The 20,934-nt window shown below is 43.6% G+C and overlaps 1 protein-coding gene across 5 annotated transcripts in view; it reads right to left on the reverse strand.

Moving 5' to 3' along the window:
- Positions 1-9,326: 9,326 nt before the first annotated feature.
- TRMO (tRNA methyltransferase O) overlaps positions 9,327-20,934 on the reverse strand; it is a 197,039-nt gene continuing 185,431 nt past the window's right edge. For 2 of the 5 annotated variants that reach the window (XR_012038325.1, XR_012038324.1), the window contains 2 exons: positions 20,036-20,159; positions 11,842-17,817 (listed from right to left, as the gene is read on the reverse strand). The gene's annotated coding sequence lies outside the window, so the exon portion shown is untranslated. Of the gene's footprint in view, positions 10,609-11,838; positions 17,818-19,967; positions 20,160-20,934 lie in introns of those variants that run through there. The other 3 variants (XR_012038327.1, XR_012038326.1, XR_012038323.1) reach the window with 3 other exon arrangements.

The following is a 20,934-nucleotide window of genomic DNA, read 5'->3' on the forward strand; positions in this document are numbered from 1 at the left end:
GGGGCGGGAGGAGGGGGCGGGGCGGGAGGAGGGGGCGGGGCGGGAGGAGGGGGCGGGGCGGGAGGAGGGGGCGGGGTGGGAGGAGGGGGCGGGGCGGGAGGAGGGGGCGGGGCGGGAGGAGGGGGCGGGGCGGGGGCGGGGGCGGGGCGGGAGGCGGGGGCGGGGCCTGCGCAGCGTCAAGGCAGGGAACTAGAAGGGGCGGGGCTGAGGGCGGTGTCCAGGACCCGGTCCTCCTCAAAATCCTGGTCTTGCCTGGTGGTCCAGAATATACGCTTTGGAGTCAAATCTGGGTTAAGTTCTAGCTCTGACATTTACCATTGGTTGCTTGAACAACTTACGTAACCTCAGGTAAATTTCTTCAGGAGCTAAACGAGGTTGATGACAGACCGCTTCCGGGGTTGTTGGATAGATTAGCGGCCAAGGTGTCCAGCCCAACGCCTGGCATGTAGAAAGCTTCCAAAAATAGTAGCAGCTAGTAGTACTAGCAGTGCCAGTCAAAAAAGCCCCATAGATGATTCATCTGACTTTATTATGAAAACATGGCATAGGGGGCAGAGCCTTAGATTCGAAATGGGAAACCCTGGGTTCTAACTCTCACCCGCTATATGACATCAGGGGTACCAAAGCTGATATGCACGAACTTGGCTGTCTTTTCCATGAAATATTCCTTCAGTGCGGATGAAATGCCACCAGGTAGACAGTGGGTTTGGATTTGAGTCAAATCCTGACTTCCCAAAAGTGTGGTAAATGGAGCATTTTGCAAGAAATATTGCATGCTTTCCCAAAAACGTATGCTTTTTTATTACAAACGAAATTTCAAATGAAACCAGAAGGCCCATTATCTTCTAATTATTACATATATCATTAAAGACTAGTTTTCAGAACACCGAGGTTTCACACTAGTTTTCAATGATTAAAATTTTAGCAGAACCACCTAGTGGTTCTAATTTATTTATTATTAATTTATTTATTTAATCTAATTTGTTGATTATATTATTCATATATATTAAATATAACTTAGTATATTTAATATATAAATATAATCTATATTTAATATATATTTTTTAAATCTGGAGAACATTATATAAAGCAGATAAATGCTCAGATCTTCTGGTTGAATGGAGATAGAGATCTCTCAAGCAATCCCTGTTTCCTTACCCCTCAGATTCCTTTCTCTTCCTATTTGTTGACCTTGTCCAGGTGACAAAATCTCAAATTCCATATAACACCAAAATCCCAAACAATAAAAGCAAAAATTTGATAATTTGGACTTCATCAAAATTTAAAACTTTTGTACATCAAAGAACCATCAAGAGGCGCCTGGATGGCTCAGTCGGTTAAGCATCTGCCTTCGGCTCAGGTCATGATCCCAAAGTCCAGGGAGCCTGCTTCTCCCCCTCCCTCTGCCTTCCACTCTGCCTCCTTGTGTACTTGCTCTCTCTCTAATAAATAAAATCTTAAAAACAAAAAAAGAACACCACCAAGAAAGTGAAAAAGATAACTCACAGAAGGGTAGAAAATATTTGCAAATCGTATATCTGAAAAGGGTCGAGTATCCAGAATACATAAAGAAATTTTATAAGTGAATAACAAGAAGGCAAGTAACCCAATTTTTAAATAAGCAAAGGACTTAATTAAATAGATATTTTTCTAAAGACTATATACAAATGGCCAACAAGCACATGAAAAGATATTCATCACTACTCATTAGGGAAATACAAATCAAAAGTACAGTGAGATACCACTTTACCACCACTAAGATAACTAGACTTAAAGGAAAAAAATAACAAAATAGTACGTGTTGGCAAGAATTTGGAGAAATTGGAGCTCTCAAATGTGACCGGTAGGAATGTAAAATGCTGCTATGGGAAACAGTTTGGCTATTCAAAAAGTTAAACACACAATTACCACATGAGTCAGCGATTCCACTCATTCTGCTTTATATAATGTTCTACAGCATATATATACATGTATATTAAAATACTAATATATAGTATTATATATATTATATATGTATAATATATATACTCAATAGAGTGGAACCACTAGATTCTGCTGCTCAACTTTTAAACATTGAATAAGAATGTGAGACCTCAGTGTTCCAGGTTGTTCTAAAACCCTACCCCACAAATCCACATACCACAAAGAATTGAAAACAGGTGTTCAAACAAAAACTTGCACATGAGTGTTTGTAGCAGGCCCTATTCACAGTAACCAAAAGGTTAAAACTACCCAAATACCCATCAAATGATGAATGGATGAATGAAATGAGATATATGTCCCCACAAAGGAATATTACTCGGCCATAAAAGGAGCAGAGTACCGACACGTGCTGCAACATGAATGGACCTTGAAAACAATGCATTCCTTTTGTAAGAAACATTCAGAATCAGCAAACTCATTAACAGAAACAGAAAAGCAGAGTACTGGTTGCCAGGGGCTGAAGACTGACTGCTTATTAAGTATTAAGGTGTCGTTGTGGGGTCTTGAAGTGTCCTGGAACTAGACAATGGTGACAGTGAATTGTGAATGCACTACATGTTCCTAATAGTAAACTTTATAAAAAAATTTTAAAACAACTCAAATTCTGACTGGGCCCAGCCAGGTGATGGAAATTAATGAACACTACTAGGTGTGGGACTTGGGCACACCGGAGCATCAAATCCTCTCTGAAAGGGGGCAGCAACCACTCAAGTCCTCTGGGTGTTGCCAAGACAGAATTTGGGCCCATAGTTTCCAGACTGTCCAATGCTTCAGGAAAGTAACAACGTGGGTGCCTGGATGGCTCAGTCGGTAAAGCGTCTGCCTTCCGCTCGGGTTGGGATTCCAGGGTCCTGGGATCGAGTCCTGCATTGGGCTCCCTGCTCCATAGGGAGCCTGCTTCTCCCTCTGCCTCTACCTCTTGGTCTCTCATAACACATAAATAAAATCTTAGAAAAAAAAGTCAGTGCATCTCAAACTTTTATGCATATGAGTTACTCAGTGATTTTGTTAAAATGCAGATTCTGATTCAGTAGGTCTATGCTGGGTCCTGGGAATTTGCATTTCCAGCAAGCTCCTTGGTGGGGCTACAGCTCCACCAACCACACTCTGAATAGTGAGGGTCCAGCTCAGAGGTTCTCAAACTTCAGTGCACATTGGAAACTCCTGGGGAGTTTAATGCTGCTGCTTAGGCCCCACCCCTCAGCAATTCTGATGTCATTGGTCAGGGCACTGTCACTCTAATGGGCAGCAAACTTCGAAAGCCAACACCCTAGATGACCCTCTAAGCTCTAAGACCTTCTGAAGCTATGCAGTATTTCTGGACAACAAGGGAACAGTTCTCCCTTCAATGTAACTTTTTGAGAATAAATTAGCTCCTAGAACCTTCTCTCCAACAAAGCATTCTGAACTTGAAGGATGTGGACCATAGTTCAGTGGCCATACAGGTACTTTGTAACTCTTGACAACAGATTGGATTTCCTTTGACCAGTAACTCCCTCCTTGGCCTCCTTACCTTTTGTTAGCAAGTTTCATGTAAGTTGGGTCTGAATTGTTAGCTGATCCTCAACCAAGCTAAGATGAGACTCCTCCTTTCAAGGAAGGAAGAGTGCGTGCCCCGATCTGTACATCCCACACGGTCACAGAGGCTGTGGGGCTTGCCCAGAGCACAGCAGCATGACTCATCTTGGTGGGGGCACAAAAGGAAAACAGGCAAGAAGAGACCGACGGATGTGCTCTTGCCTCTCCCCAATCACAGTCTCTGGAAAAACCTGTGACTCCCCTGTCTTGCTGCTTTGTACCTCTCCTCTCCCAGACCAACCGTGATCCCGCTGAAAGAGGGGTAATTAACAAAGAACAGAAAGAATTAAAAGCCCTAACCGGAGCCTGAAAAAGAGCAGGCAGGCAAGAATGGAAGCCAGGAAGGGGAAGGAGAAACTTGGCAGGGTTTCCCGACAGGGCCTCCTCGCTAAGAGCATTACTGGAGTTATTCATGCCTGAGATGACAGGATGTGAACATGTTTGTCTTTATTATCGAGTAAATAGTGTGTGGCTTTCTTTTTCATTTTTTCCCCTGACTCCCCAGGGCCTTACCCCTTAATGTGGTCACTTTGAACATCGTTGGCATAAATTCACAATAGAAGAACATCTGTGACGAGGAGCACACCGAGGCAGGGAACTGTCTGGGACAGGGATGCAGCAACACAGAAATTAGCCCAATCGTGTCGGCTGAAGCTGTATTGATTCAGTGATCCAGTAGATGCGGTCTCTTTTGGTTACGATTGACCTTCTTCCTGGAGAAACTTCGATTTCAATCTCCCTCAACCAAAAGATAAGGGGATTGAGGCAAAACCATCATATTGAAACCTTGATCAATAAAATGTGTGTGCAGAGAGATTTAGAAAACATCTGAGAGACTCACAAGAATTTTCTTTCCAGAAGCAATAAGGAGTGGGAAGTTTCAAATGATTCCTCTTAGCACAGGGCCTGGGGAAAATGACTATCAGCGCTGGAAGCCCAAATCTTCTGTTAATCATGGACCAGCAAGGGCAGGTCATCCCTATTCTGCATTCCCCAGATCCTCATAATATGGTCTGAGAGATCTTGCTTCTTCCTGCCTCTTCCAGGAAGCCTGCCCTGACCCCCTTTCCTGTCTATGAGCCTCATATGTGCTGGCGTTGTGGCACTTACCACATGAGAGGTAATTCCTACCTCCCATCCTTCCTAGATTATCAGGTCCTTGAGAGTTGGGACTGTGATTCATCCCAGTATCTCCAGGACCTACCATGGTGTCAGGTACAGAACAGCTGTTCAGTACATATTTGTGGAATTAAATACATAGAATAAAGAATGGGGCACTTGGGGGGCTCAGTCGGTTAGACATTCAACCCTTGATCTCAGCTCGGGTCCTTTTTTTTTTTTTTATAAATTTATTTTTTATTGGTGTTCAATTTGCCAACATAGAGAATAACACCCAGTGCTCATCCTGTCAAGAGCCCCCCTCAGTGCCTGTCACCCAGTCACCCCCACCCCCCGCCTACCTCCCTTTCCACCACCCCTAGTTCGTTTCTCAGAGTTAGGAATCTTTCATGTTCTGTCTCCCTTTCTGATATTTCCCACTCATTTTTTCTCCTTTCCCCTTTATTCCCCTTCACTATTTTTTATATTCCCCAAATGAATGAGACCATATAATGTTTGTCCTTCTCTGATTGGTTTATTTCACTCAGCATAATACCCTCCAGTTCCATCCACGTCGAAGCAAATGATGGGTATTTGTCGTTTCTAATGGCTGAGGAATATTCCATTGTATACATAGACCACATCTTCTTTATCCATTCATCTTTCGATGGACGCTGAGGCTCCTTCCACAGTTTGGCTATTGTGGACATTGCTGCTATAAACATCGGGGTGCAGGTGTCCCGGCGTTTCATTTCAGCTCGGGTCTTGATCTCAGGGTCATGAGTTCTAGCCCTATGTTGGACTCCACACTGGGTATGGAGCCTACTTAAAAAAAAAAAAAAAATGAATGAATGAATAATGCTCAATAAGCCCAGTTGGTTGCCTCACCAGCGCTGAAACTCAAGGTCTGAAGCTGAATCCTACAACCGCCTCAGCTCTGCTTACATAGGTAACAGAATACTCTCCTCCATCCCAGTGTTGTCCAGCTTTGGCCATTATTCATTGTAATAATAATAATAATAATAATAGCAGCAATAACAACAGTAAAATTTATGTGGCGCTTACTGTATACTAGGTGTTTAAGCCTTTTAAAATTATCAATTCTCTAATTTTCATAGCTCTCCGATGAGTATACTCACTAATCTCAATTCACAGATAAGACAACTAAGACTCAGAGATGTTAAGTAACTTATTCAAGGTCATAAGCTAATATGTGACGGAGCTGGGCTCAAGCAGGCACAGACCAGCCCCGGCATGAATGCTCCACCACTAAACTGTACGGCTCTAGATTAGAACAAGTCTTCCTCTTACTTCCTCCACTATGGATTGTTCTGCCTGAGTTAATGCAGAGCTGAAACCGGGTCCTTGCAAGACCCCATGTGGCTAACCAGGTGGCTTGAAACGTACAGAACTGTCCCTGCCTGAAACCTGGTCTGAGAGTTGTTGTTGAGTGTCTTGCGTAGGGCCAGGGGAGGCTGAATGTGGTCCAGGGTTCACCTCGTACGTGGATGAACTCCAATCCACATAATGGGGTTATAGGCTTGTGGTTTCCTGTTTTCTTATTACCCCCAATTGGGGTTTTCCTTTCAATTACCTTTATAACAAGCGTGATTGCAGCTTCAAACCACAAACCACTTCTATTTTATTTAGCAAGGACTCCTTCTAACAGTTATAATTCTGTTAAATAGATGAACTATTTATCACCAGGTGTACTTGTTTTTACAGTGTTTATAGTATTTGGAAACTGGCTGTTTCCACCCATCCCTTTTCTGGTCCCACGGCTACTGGTCTAGCTTATCTCCTATCATCTCTTGCCTCAATAGCCTCTAACTGGTCTACCAGCTTCCGGGCTGACTCTTTCTGATGCATCTCCCACTGGGCCTTATAGCTTCATCTCCCTAAAGTAGAGCTTTGACCATGCCACTCCTCTGCTCAACGATTATTTGTGTCTAGGTGAGCCCAGCTCTGCCACTTATTAGCTTATGACCCTGAACAAGTTACTCAACGTCTCTGGGTGTCAGTTATCTCGGTTACAACTGGGATTAGTGAGTATCTTCATTGAGTAGTCGTGATTTTTTACAAAATCAAGATTTGTTCTTGGAAGAACAGAGCAATGGGTCAAACATAAAATCAAGTGTGGGGGCAGCCCAGGTGGCTCAGCGGTTTAGCACCGCCTTCAGTGCAGGGCCTGATCCTGGAGACCGGGAATCGAGTCCTACATCGGGCTCCCTGCATGGAGCCTGCTTCTCCCTCTGCCTGTGTCTCTGCCTCTCTCTGTCTCTCTGTCTCTCTATTTATAAATAAATAAAATATTTTAAATAAATAAATAAATAAATAAATAAATAAATAAATAAATAAATAAAATCAAGTGTGTGAAGTGTAACCTCCTCATTTCAGTTCAAACATTCTATCAGGGTGTTTGAGGATGTGGTCTCCTCTGTGTATGTGGGAGGTGGCCTGAGCTGACCTCCAGGGCCATGTCCAACCTCCTGTGTCTGTGATTTTCAGTTTAGGTAGAACTCTCTCTTGAGAAGCATTCCTGAGAAAACAGTCTGAAGGTCTTGGTATCCCACAAACCCTGTGGTGTAAGCCAACATGTGACATGACTGGTCAGAAGGGATAATGTGAGTGCAAGAGAGAAGAACAAAAGTAGAGCATCTGACTTGCAGGCGATGTCTGTCCTGCTGTTTTCAGCTGCTCAGAGCACATCTGGAGCTTGTACCCACTTCTGAACAACACCCACAGAATCAGAGAGCCCTCCATGTGGCCAGGCTGGGAAAACTAAGAAATCCTATCACAGGAAGAAAAGTACTGGGACGGAAGCCATTTCAGAAGATTTTTGATCAAGGTGCCACATCTCCAAAGGGCTTCCCAGGGCAGAGGGCATAGGTGTGGTCTGCTGGGCCCTTGTGCTCTCACTTAACTGGCGAGTCATAGTGGTCTCACTGGGCAGGATTTCTTCCTACTCAGACCACCATACCCAGGACTACCCTCATGGCCTGCTTCAGTGGCCCTGCATCTCTCAGGAGTTGAAGACAGAAGTGGCAACAGTGAGAGTCTGACCCAAGGTCCCCACAAAAGAAGGTACCAAAGACCCTATAGTGTGGCTGATTCAGGCTGTCGTGGGGTCCAGGCTGGTAATGAGAACAAATGAAGCATGTTGAGCCCCTGCCTTTTAAATATAAAAACGTCCTCACTTCGGGGCACCTGGGTGGTTCAGGGGTTGAGCGCCTGCCTTTGGCTCAGGGTGTGACCCCGGGGTCATGGGATCGAGTCCCACATCGAGGCCCTGCAGGGAGCCTGCTTCTCCCTCTACCTATGTCTCTGCCTCTCTCTGTGTCTCTCATGAATAAATAAATAAAATCTTTTTTAAAAAATGTCCTCACTTCCACAGATAAATATGTTGTGCCCTATGTTTCCTAAAATAAATGACTTGGTCTCTTATTTTTCCTTTCCCGATGAAAACCTGATAAGGAAAAAAAAGTTTGTTTTTGTTTTTACAAGAAGGAAAATGACAGCACTTGTGCAATGAGAAATGGCCTCGCCAACCATCCTCATCACTGAGAGGACAGCCCATGGTGGCGCGGCAGACCCAGTGAGGCCACGCCTTCCACTTTATTAAAGAAAAGCTAAAAATCTGGGATTTTATGTGAAATCTTCTCATTCCTAAGTGTTGATGCCTATGTTCCGAAAACATCATGCAAGCTTAAAATCTCTCTGCAACATCTCTGCTTGGGGCTTCTTAACTCTGCCTGTATCCCTGGGGTGGGCTCACAGCCCCAGAGGCAGCCGTCTCTCCCTGTGAACCGCATTGACTGCTGGAAATACACTCTGCCAAAGTCCATGGAAATCAATTGTTTTATAGCACGGTGGCCCAACCACTACTGACCTGCAGGGCCGCTAAGCCTCTGGTTTCTAGGCCACTTCATTCATTCATGCATGCATCCACGCATATACTCATTCACACACACACACACACACACACACACACACACTGGACTCAGTTGTACAGCATCTGTTGAATTCAATGGATTGTGATGTGAGTTCCCCATGAGTAGAAAACGTATTTGATCTGAGTCCTCTGGAGTCTCCTTCCCACATAGGGCCTGCGCGGGGACACCTCAGTCTCCCCATTCCTCTCCTGGATGAAGGCTGTCCAGGAAGGAAGTTCCCTCCCAGACCCCGTGGGCAGCATTCCTCTTAGGCAGCAGCCTGGCGCCCAGAGCAGGTGCATGGCATTTGCCAGACCTGTGGCCCTGGGCAAGTCACTGACGTCCCAGCCTAGGCCTCTCCGTGTGCTAAACAGGGGCGTTAGCCCCTGCTTCGTGGGACACTTTGAGGTATTTATAAATTCTGTGTTAAGGGAAAGTGCTGCACAGCATCAGGATGGTGATGAGTGGTGTTGACACGAAGAGGAAGGAAGTTGGAGTTCCACAGGAATGGGTTTGAATCTAGGCTCAGCCAGGTTGAGCGGCTTATGTAATCTCTATGAGCCTCAACTTCCTCATCTATAAAGTGGGATAAAACGGACTTCTCTACACACCCCCTCTTTAGCTTGCAAATCAGGAATAATGGTGCTGCCATTTGCTTCGAGGTGGATGGACCTGGAGAGTATTATGCTGAGTGAAATAAGTCAATCGGAAAAGGACAAACATTATATGGTCTCATTCATTTGGGGAATATAAAAATTAGCGAAAGGGAATAAAGGGAAAGGAGAGAAAATGAGTGAAAATATCAGTGAGGGTGACAAAACATGAGAGACACCTAACTCTGGGAAACGAACAAGGGGTAGTGGAAGGGGAGGTGGGCGGGGGGATGGGGTGACTGAGTGATGGACATTGAGGGGGGCACTTGGCGAGATGAGCGCTGGGTGTTATGCTATATGTTGGCAAATTGAACTCTAAATTAAAAATTTAAAAATTAAAAAAAAGGACTATGATGCTTGCGGAAGGCGCCCGGGAAGAGGTAGCCGCTATTGCGTCTAGTGACCAGTAGAGGGCACCAGACTACTCCATAAACCGACCCGGCGTCGAGCGCAAGGAAGCCTGTACGCAAAGGCTGCGGGGGAGCCTCAAGTACGCGGTTCTGCGCACCCGGTCTCTTTTTTTTTTTTTTAATTGGAAAATTAGACATTACATTTCACCCTGTACTATTTGAGGGGTCACTTATTAACAAAAGCAGCTTAGAGTCGTGGAAAGAGCACCCCACCGAGGAAAGCTCTAGGCACACGGCTACGTGTCCTCGCCCCGACCTTGTGCTCCTGTGCTGGGTCACCTGTGTCCGGACCCACTTTTGAAGCCGGGGTGGGGGTGGCGGGGGGGGGGCAGATCGGACCAGGTGATCTCTGAGGTCCCTGCTGGGTGCCTATGACTACGATTCTGGGACAAATACCCCTGGTGAAACATGCAGGTGGGGGGCGGGCAGGGGGGCCCTGGACTGAAGGACCCCTGGGTGCCCTCGCGGGGCGCTGGCTTTGGTGAGCTGCGCGCCGTCGAGGGAAGGCCCGCGGGGCTAGTCCTGGCCCCACCAGGAGCGCCGGCTGGCGGGCGGCGAGGTGTTTCTGCGGCGCGCACACCGCGCTTAGCATCTTTTGTGCAGGCCGCTGCGGAAGCCTCGGAGACCACCCAGCCAGGCAAAGAAAGGCATTCTTGTCTGCAGTTGACAGCTCTCAGGCTGACGGCTTTCCATTTGCCCCGGAGGCTGTCACTTGCAGAACAATGGCAAGGAGCAGGGTGGCTCTCACCTGAGACCGCGGCGGCCGCGGGGGGCGGGGGTGCAGAGCGGGCCTGGTGGGGGAGGGGCTGCTGTCTCTCCTCCCAGGATCTGAGGGCTCCAAGGTCACCCCCGCCTGCAGCGCACCCGTTGGAGACGCTGCGGACGGCTGTGTTCCGCCGATGGCGCCTCTCTCGTGCCACAGATCAGAAAGCAGCAAGCACCGAAGATGTTACGCTTTGTTAAAAACATAATAATAATGATAATTAATTAATTAATAACAATAATAACGAATTACTGATATACACAAAACAGAAATCAATCCCAAAAGCATTAAGTGGGACGAAAGAAGACGAATCCCTACAGTATAATCCCCTTCCTAGGAACTTCTAGGGCAGACAAAACTGTCTACGGTGACAGAAATCAGATCCATGGCTACTTCCTTAGGACAGGTAAAGGTTGACTACAAGGAAACATGAAGGGACTTTCTGGGGGTGGAGATGGTCTAGTGTTAAGTGGTAAGGACATAGGTGCACATGCTTTTGTAAAATGCATTGAACTGTACGCCTAAAATCAGTGCACTGCCCCATAAAGAAATTATACTTCACTAACATTGATTAAAACTGAGTTGCAAGAAATAGTTATGATTTTTCTCATTCTCAAAAGAAACAGCTGTTCACACTAGAAGACTGGGAAAATACAGATAATGGGTTTTTTTTTTTTAAAGGAAAGAAAACTCATCCATAATCCCATTACCCAGAGGTAACCATGGTTATCATGTTGATACTGATAGCGCCAGACCCTTATTTTCACAAAATGAGATGAAACAGTTTGTAATCTGCTTTCTTGCTTTCGCATTGACTTAGTAATACAGGCACATAGTTAAAACCTTTTGTAACAAAAGGTAGAAAAGAACATAGTGTAAAAAATAAATCTCTCTCCCAGTCTCCCTCTCCAGAAGCAATTACTCCCATCATTTACTTGTATATTCTCCTAAAAATATGTTATGTATTTACAAGCATATATGATCCTTAAGAGAAAGAAAAGGAAGCATATTAAATATACACAGTTTGCACCTCTATCAACCTGTATTTTCAATATAATAATATGAACATCCTTCCATGTTCATTAAAATTTTCCTGTCATTTTGAAGCAGACATTTGATTTAAGTAAAACAAAATACCCAGAAATATACAAAATTATAAATGTAAGTCTCAAAGTGTTTTTACAAATGGGATCTGTTTTTATATGCTGCACCAATATAAAATAATAGATAATTACACAGCACCTCCCAAAACCATTTGGATCCTCTCCTAGGTACTGTCTCCTCTCCCCTAAAAGAAACCACTACCTTGTCTTCTTTTTTTTTTTTTTTTTTTAAGATTTTATTTATTCATGAGAGACCCAGAGAGAGAGAGAGGCAGAGACATAGGCAGAGGGATAAGCAGGCTCCATGCAGGAAGTCTGCTGCAGGACTCAATCCTGGGACCCTAGGATCATGCTCTGAGCCAAAGGCAGATGCTCATCCACCGAGCCAGCCAGGTGTCCCACTACCTTGTCTTCTAATTTCTGAGTTTTTGCCTGGTTTTTGAAATTTATATTATGGAATTATATGGGTTTATTTTTATGTCTATATTCCTTCACTCAACGGTAGAGAAATGAGATTCATTCATGTTGTATTTGGCAATAGTTTATTCACACTTACTACCATAGAGTATTCCTTTGAATAAATGTATCACAATTTATTTATTCAATCTATTGTTGATAGACACATGGGTTGTTTCCAGGTTTTGGCTATTACAGCTGCTATAAATTCTTTAGATGTCATTGGTGAACATACATATTTCTGTTGCATACATGCTTAGGTGTGCATAAATGCTCTGTCATAGGGTATGCAAATGCTCAGCATCAGCAGAAAATACCAAAGAGTCTCCAAAATGGTTACCCCAATTTACAATCTTGCCTGCAGTGTATGAGAGTTCCAATTGCTCTATAATATCAGTTATAATGGTTACATAGTATTTCTTTATATGGATATGCCATACTTTATTTTACCTGTTTCATTAATTCAGGCACTTTTAACCCGTTTTGTACATACACTGCTGCTCTGGTAAAGCTTGAGGACCTCTTCACAGAATATGACATAGTAAAATGTGTGCTTCATTATTAACACACTGATAACCTCTAGCAGCAGGTCTAATAACCACAGGGACTTCAAAATAAGCATAAACATAAAAATGCTTATTGGCCTTTGGTGCTGCTTCTCTTATGAAATGGGTATCTTGGCCTTTGCCAATTTTTTAAAATGGCTTATTTATTTTCAAAAATTTTTAAAGATTTATTTATTTATTTGTTTATGATAGACACAGAGAGAGAGAGATAGGCAGAGACACAGGAGGAGGGAGAAGCAGGCTCCATGCCAGGAGCCCGACGTGGGACTCGATTCCGGGACTCCAGGATCACTCCCTGGGTCAAAGGCAGGCGCCAAACCACTGAGCCACCCAGGGATCCCCTATTTTCAAATTTTTATGTAAAAATTCCTTGTGTATTACACCTATTAACCAATTAACCATCTAGTGAAATATTACAATTTTTGTCATTAGCTTTGCTATTTTATGTTTTTTTGTAGTCTGTTTATATTTTTTAAACAATTGCTTTATGGAGAAATAATTCACATGCCATAAAATTCACCCTTCTAAAGTATACAATTTAATGATTTTTAGTACATTCACAGTTAACGAAACCATCACCATCATCTAATTCCAGAATATTTTCAGCACCCAGAAAGAACCTTGAACTCATTGGTAGTCATTGCCCAGAATTATCCCACAGACCTGTACCTGTGACCTCTAATCCTGGTACCTCTAATCCATTTCTGTTTCTTTTTTTTTTTTAATTTATTTATGATAGTCACACAGAGAGAGAGAGAGAGAGGCAGAGACACAGGCAGAGGGAGAAGCAGGCTCCATGCACCGGGAGCCCGACGTGGGATTCGATCCCGGGTCTCCAGGATTGTGCCCTGGGCCAAAGGCAGGCGCCAAACCGCTGCGCCACCCAGGGATCCCCATTTCTGTTTCTATTCTGGATAGAATAATAGGAGTTGCCTATTCTGGACATTTCATATAAATACATGAACACAAAATACACATACAACATGTGATCTTTTGTGACTGGTTTTTTCCCCCAGGATTAATCTAAGTTGTAGCATGTGTCATTACTTCATGGCTGAATAATATTCGGTTGTTTGTGTACACCAGATTTTGTTTATGCATTTATCTCCTGACCGACATGTGGGTTGTTCCTGCTTTGGGGCCATTATGAAGAATTCTGCTATGAACATTCATGTACAAGTTTTTGTGTAGATGTGTATTTTCATTTCTCTTGGGTCTACACCTAGGAGTGGAATTTCTGGGCCATGTGGTAATTCTATATTTAACATCTGAGGAACTGCCAGACTGTTTTCCAAAGTGGCTGTATATTTTTAAAATCCCACCAGCAACACATGAGGTAGTTTACGGTTTTCTCATGCATGAAAATTTTAAATTATCCATAGTAAAATAAAGCAATGTTTTCCTTCATGGTCCCTGTCTTTGAGTCATTCCTGGAAAGGTGTTCACCACTCCAAAATGATGGAAATAGTCTATATAAAATATGTGTATTTTTTTCCCTTCAGTACTTTGTTGTTGTTGCTGTTTTGTACTGAAAAGATTTAAACAACCACTTGGAATCTACTTGATTGATCCTTGCAATTCCAGATCTTCCTACTCTTTCTGCCATTTTGGTAGACTTCATCCAGTTCCATCTGCCTTACAATTAGTGGCAAACTTTCCCAGATTCTGGCCTCAGTTGTCGGTCTTTAGAGATGTTACTGGAATCTTCTTGTTTTTTCATAAGTTTTTAGACTGTTGCAGATACTTCCAGCCTTTACATTTTTACATATTATTTTTAAAGAAAGTGCTCATTTGAGGTCATTTTTTCAGTGGTGTAAAAATTTTGTCAGAATTGGAATACAGAGGCTGTGGGTGGTCTAGACACAATTTACCTCATGTGTCTTGTCTTTTCCCATTTTTGTTGTCTAAATTCAGAGCGCATGGAAGCCTTGTATTTGGTGAGCAGACTGACCAGGTAAGTGGGAAAGGACTAGGGAAGGCTGGGAGGAGTCTAGGAGTCTCAGGGGAGCATTCATTTGGGCGTCCAGCCTTTCCCATTTTTTTTTTCACTCTCCTCACCACCTCAGAAACAGCAAGTGAACTGTTTTTATTTATAGTGGTCTAACCAAGCCTCGCACTTCCAGCTTTTTGTAGCATTTTTATTCCGTTTTATCCTTATCACAGTCCTGGAAGGTTAGACAGGACCCAGGGCTCATTGGCTCCATTTGACAGATGAACAAACAGAGCCTCCAGAGGGTAAATGCCAAGCCATTAGACTAGGATGTGGTAAAGCTGCATCTTAACCATCCAGGACTTCTGACTCCAAGCCTCGAAAACCCCTGTTCAGCAAGGAAAGAGGGTCAAAGGTCTAGGGTGTGTACACATACAGCCCTCAAAAGGAATGTGGGGTTTTGTGGTTTGGGTTTTTCTTCCCCTTTCTAAGCACGCTTCGCATGCCAGCCAAGGGTGTGCAGCTGTGTGTGGAGGGGGGGGAAGGGGGTGAGTTGCAGGGTTGCATGTCATTCCTAAGCCACTTTATAAAGGAGGTCAAAGCACGGAACCTGGGATGAAGCTCACAAGTCCCTTCTGGTCTTCTGCTGTCTCATCAGAACCAAGCTTCCGCAAAGGAATGACTCCAAACGAGACTCTGCATGACAGTGGGAACTGGGCCTCCGTGACACATGACATGGCTCTGTAAGTGGTTTATTGTGATCTGCATGTGTACTTCAAATTCATAAAACACCCCTCTTGTGGCAATAGAGGTTGGCAAACTCAGCTTCCTGGGCTCAAGATTAACTGAGAAGATGAAGTCCTTGTGTGCCTATGACACTGCACATCCCAATGTGAAGTGTCCTATTTGGGAGATTAAAAAAAAAATTCTGGGCAAATGCCACTTATTGCCCACTGTTCTTGAGAGTCACAATTAAAATTAGTATACTTGAGGCTCCAAGAAGTTGTGCAAGGATGAGGCCTGTGGAATACTTTAACGTAAGTATATGCAGCATCTCCAGCCCCAGGACCCTTTACAAAGGTAACATCCAAGAGCTCTTGCCAACAACAGTTCCACAGAACTTGACTTTGCATAGTGTTGCAATACATTTCTATTGCATGCATGTACTAGTAACAATCACAGTATTTTAAAACATTAATACATTCCTCCAATAATTCCAATTTACAATCTTCAACAAGGCTGACAATGTTTTGGAAGCTACATCAATACAGGTTCAATTCTTTTTTTAAAAATTTATTTATTTATTTATTCATGACAGACACACAGAGAGAGAGGCAGAGACATAGGCAGAGAGAGAAGCAGGCTCCATGGAGGGAGCCCCATATGGGACTCGATCCTGGGACTCCAGGATCATGCCCTGGGCAGAAGGCAGGCACTCTCAACCGCTGAGCCACCCAGGGATCCCAATACAGGTTCAATTCTATTACAACAGAGTAAATAGGAAAAAAAAAAAAAAAGGCTATTGTAAAAAAGAAAGAAGGAAAGGAAAGGGGAAAAATGAGGCTACCCAAATTTTTGTGCTGCGTTTTTTGTTGTTGTTGCTGTTGTTGTTGTTGTTGTTGTTTTAGAGAGAGCACACCCAGGAGGGAGAGGGGGAGAGAATCTCAAGCAGTCTCCATACCCAGCTCAGAGGCCTGACATCATGACCTGAGCCAAAATCAAGAGTCCGCCGCCTAACAGGCTGAGCCGCCCAGGTGCTCCCACTGTGCTCTTAAATGTATCAAATATTCCTTGTTATTGAGTGTACTCAGAAACTGAATAGTTTTTGATCATTTTTTTATGTAAAAAATTTATTGTAATATACTTTTTACTATATTGCATTTACTGAGTGACTCAGACTCAGTATCTCTATGAATATTAATAAAACATCTTCCAAAATTTTCAGTATTATAGCATGCCATCATTAACTTTTATTGAATTTATATATGTAATTTTCATGAAAATATAAAAATGAACTTTCCCTTTGGGGCATATTAAAATATTTCTGAACAGAATCCTTTTTTATAATAAGAGTAATTGAAGAACCTTTTAAGTTTTAAAAAAATATATTTACAAAAGCTGAAAAAAGCCCATTATCTATTCTCTCAAATACAGCCACTATTAACATTTTCATCAAGTCTGTTCTTCTTTGCATAATCAGTTTTTAGCATCATTGAAATCCCACTCTGTTGTCTCTATTGATTTAACATTATAGCAAGAATATCAGCATTTGTTTTTATACTTGATGAATGTATAAACAAAGAGAACATTTTAAGATGAGACTCTGCCTTCCAAGAGATGTTGGTGGTTTCAATTTTGGGGGGATCCAGAAGAAGTAATTAAGATGTTCCTCACAGAATGCAGAGGAATGCAGGGCTGTCTTAGATGATGACTCGGAGCACAGTGAAGTAGCATCTTGACCTTGGCAGTGTCCCCTCTCACTAGCTAAGTCCACTTGGGTCCCCCTCCAAGCTCTTCCCACTCCAAGTGCTGAGACCCTCCAGGCCTTCCCTAGGTCAGATGTAAGTCAAATGGCCAAGGTCAGGAAGGACCGGTGAACTCTCCCCTATTCTAACAGTGAAAATTGAGATGAACAGCCTTCCTTCAACCATCAAGGTTTGCTTTTCCTTTTCTTCCAACCCGGTGATACATAAACAATTGCACATGACCTTATGGTGTGAGCTCATGGTAAAATACATAATCTAAGGTAGTTGAGGCTTGGAGCCTAAGTGATGTGGCCAAGCCCCTTCTGGCTGGTAAGTGATAACTCCAGAACCCCATCTCTCTGGTCCTTCCACCTTTCTGCACAGACCTGCACCCTTGATTCCAAGCAGGCATAAAACACCATGTAAAATGTGAGATAAAAAAAAAGCACAGCTGTCCTCGGCTGTGCGGAATTAGGAGATATTTCAATCCAATAGAATTAATGGGCTTTATTGCAAAATCCTCCTAATTCCTCCGTCAGCTCATCTGAGCCCAGGTTCTGGGTCCTCTGTTGCTGGGTTTTCATCTCAGGCTGACAGATGCTGCACATTGAGAATAAAAAATGCGCAGGGTGGGAGGTGGCTTTGGCTTTCATAATGGCCACAGGTGTTCTGGTGTGCCTTTCTGCTTCACCCTTTTTACACGCTGCCAGATGACAAAGACATGATGATGAAGACTGCTTTACTTTCTGGGGTTTCACACAACTAGAAGGATTTGCTGCGCGGGGCAGCTTTCATTTGTCTCCTGTGTTTTCTCTGAGAAAATTGCACTCTCAAAAACAGCTCCAAAACTCTGGATCTGCAGGGCAGGTCAGGCTTCACTCTGAGTAAGGGAGGGTTAGAAAAACAATAGAGTGAAGTCAAAAGAACATTCTAACCAGGCCATGTGAGAGACTAGGTTGGGATGTGCTGGTGACAGCCAGGAAATAGTAAGAAAGGAACCAAACTGCTCACATTTGTCTCTTTGAAACAGGTGAACAACACCATAAAGGCACACCCTTTGCCATTTGACATCATTACAAAGAAATATATTTTCCCAAGACCAGGCCAATAGGGCCCCAAATGGACACTTTCCATCTGTTGTTCTAATCACTCAAGTTGTCTTGCAAGTGTAGGCTGAAGGTATGTGATTTCCCAACTGAGACTGGGGCTCAGTTTCCTTGTCCATAAAACTAAGGATTTTGAACACACAACCACCGATGGACCTTCTAGTACAGTTTCTGTTGTTTTTGTATAAACTCAACAAACAACACTGAACACATTTCCTCCTGACAGGTCTTGTTCTCCACCCCCTGCAGTGCCTGAGACCCACATTTCCTGCCTGCAAGAAGTGACAGTTCACTAGGGGCCATGAGGCCATGTAAAGCCAAGCCAGGTGTGTCTACGGTGCAAGAGATGCAGCAAGAGATTCTCCCCAGGTGAACACAAAGACATTGTAGAGGAAGTGGCATTTGATTAGGCCTTGAAGGATGAGAGGGGTTTTAACACGTGGACACGAGGAGAAAAGGAATTCTAGGCAGGGGATGAGCATGGGTAAGAAGTAGGAAAGAGCAAGGCAAGTCCATAGTATCCTGAGATAAATATGCCCGGGGTTTAGGGCCCAAGCAGGGGAATCATTAAGAGGCCTTGAACTCCAGGGCAAGTGGTATGTAGTTTATCTGGTGGGTACCGGGGAGCCATTGAGGCCTAAAGGAAGAGACATAATGCCATTATATGTATTAGAATTGTACTTTAGGAATGTTAATCTGACAAAATGGGCATATTGATTTTCCTAAAGTTTCCCAGGTGACAAATGGAGGAGCTGAGATTAGAACCCACCCAGGCTGACTTCCAAGCTTGTGCACATAACTCTCCAAGAAGGCCACAGAAGCTAGACAAGCTTCAGATCTACAGCTGCCGTGTTTAGATACCAGTGTCTTATCCAGAGAGACACACTGAGTGGGAAACATCAGACAGGAAGGGGTGGAGATTCACCTACTAATTCCTAGTGCTAATGGATTGAATGGTGGCCCCCAAAAGATATGCCCACATCCTAATCCCCGCTACCTGTGAGCATCACCTCATACAGTAAAGGACTGGATATGACTTTACACTGCAAAAGATGTGAATAAGTTAAGGATTTTGAGAAGAACTTATCATGGGTTACTGGGTAGCCGTACACACGATCATACATAACCTAATAAAAAAGACACTCAGAGAAAAAGAGAAGAAAGAAGCAATGTGACCATAGAGACTGGAGTGATGTGCCACAAGTAAAGGAATACCTGAGGCTGCCAGAAGCAAGAAGAAGCAAGGAACGGTTTCTCCCAAGAACCTTGGAGCCCTGAAACACCTTGATTTCAGACTTCTGGCCTCCAAAACTGTGAGGAAAGACATTTCTGCTGTTTGAAGCCTAAGGCTGTGGAATCTGTGATAGCAGCCACAGGAAACCAATATACTAGGTAACCTTTTGTTAAATTTAAATTCATTTTGAATTGATAAGACATGCATATGTTACCAAATTTTAAAAGGGTAAAGGATTTATGGTGAGAAGGAAATCTCCCTTCTTTCCATGCCCACAAGCCACCAGTTTTCCTCCACAGAGGCATCCACTATTATTGGCTTTAAATGACCATTTAATCGTGTGTGTGTGTGTGTGTGTGTGTGTGACTATAGAATCTCGCAATTATCCCCAAGTAATGTGAAAGGTAATCTGTGTTATGAGGTTATGAAAACAGACCATATTCTTGCAGACAGACAGACCTGGTTCAAATTCCTTCCCAGTTCCAACAGGTACCTGGAGACTTTCTGGGCAAGCTCCCCAACCTCGGAGGGCCTTGGTTTTCTCCTCTGTAAAATGGGGATGATGATGTTTCCCACCTCTGGGACTGCTTGAGGATCTGATGAGTTGATGTGGGTGAAGCTCCCAGCAGAGACTGGTATATGGCTTCCTAGGAAGTCCCTATCTTGTAGACTACCGTCACTGCTACTCACGTGGCCTAGTAGGAGTGTTCCTCAGCTCAGCCTTGGAATCAGCCCCGGTGCATCTCTTGCTGACATACCTAAGAGAGATGGCTGCATTCTTGTCATTCCAGAGTTATTTCTGACTGTCTGCCATGGTATCTTCCTTCAGTGTTGATGGAAAACCAAGGTTACAAAACATCGATCAGCCAAATTTTTAAACCCCTGAAAAGAAAGTAGTGAGCATTAAGGGAAGGCCAATGTGCCTGGGCTACCAAGACAGGATTCTGGGTCTCTGCCCATGCTGTTCCTTCACCCACAAATGCCTTTTGTCCTAAGTACAAAAATTCCAATAGCAACTATGCACCAGGCTCATTAATGTAATAGAAAGAACACAGGAGTTAGAGAATTCAAAGCCATTTATGTACACTGCAACTTTGGCAGGAACTCTTCCACTCGGTGAGCCTCAGTTTTTTTATCTGTAAAATGGGGATAATTTTTTTTTTCATATCTATCTCAGAGTCATCATGTGGGTTATAAAAGAAGAATCAGGTGCCAACTTAGGCATTACCTACTCCATTCCTAATTTTACAGATAAGGTATTTGGGACCCACAAAAGGCAAGTCACCTGCCCAAGATTATCTAACAAGTCAGTAGCTGAGCTGGGGCTGGAACTTGGCCTTTTTTTTTTTTTTTTAGAGATTTATTTATTTTTTTAAGATTTTTTATTTATTCATAGAGACACACACACAGAGAGAGAAGAGAGAGAGGCAGAGAGAGACACAGGCAGAGGGAGAAGCAGGCACCATGCAGAGAGTGTGGGACTCGATCCAGGGTCTCCAGGATCACACCCTAGGCTGCAGGCGGCGCTAAACTACCGCGCCACCACAGCTACCCTGGAACTTGGCCTTAAGGAGAGACCTCTTTTCTCCTGAGCAGGCTAAGGAGATATGAATATGATAAACCATAATATACTATGTAAATAAATGTCACCTGAAGC

The sequence above is a fragment of the Canis lupus genome, chromosome 10, assembly GCF_048164855.1.
Source record: "Canis lupus baileyi chromosome 10, mCanLup2.hap1, whole genome shotgun sequence".
Taxonomy (NCBI): Eukaryota; Metazoa; Chordata; class Mammalia; order Carnivora; family Canidae; genus Canis; species Canis lupus.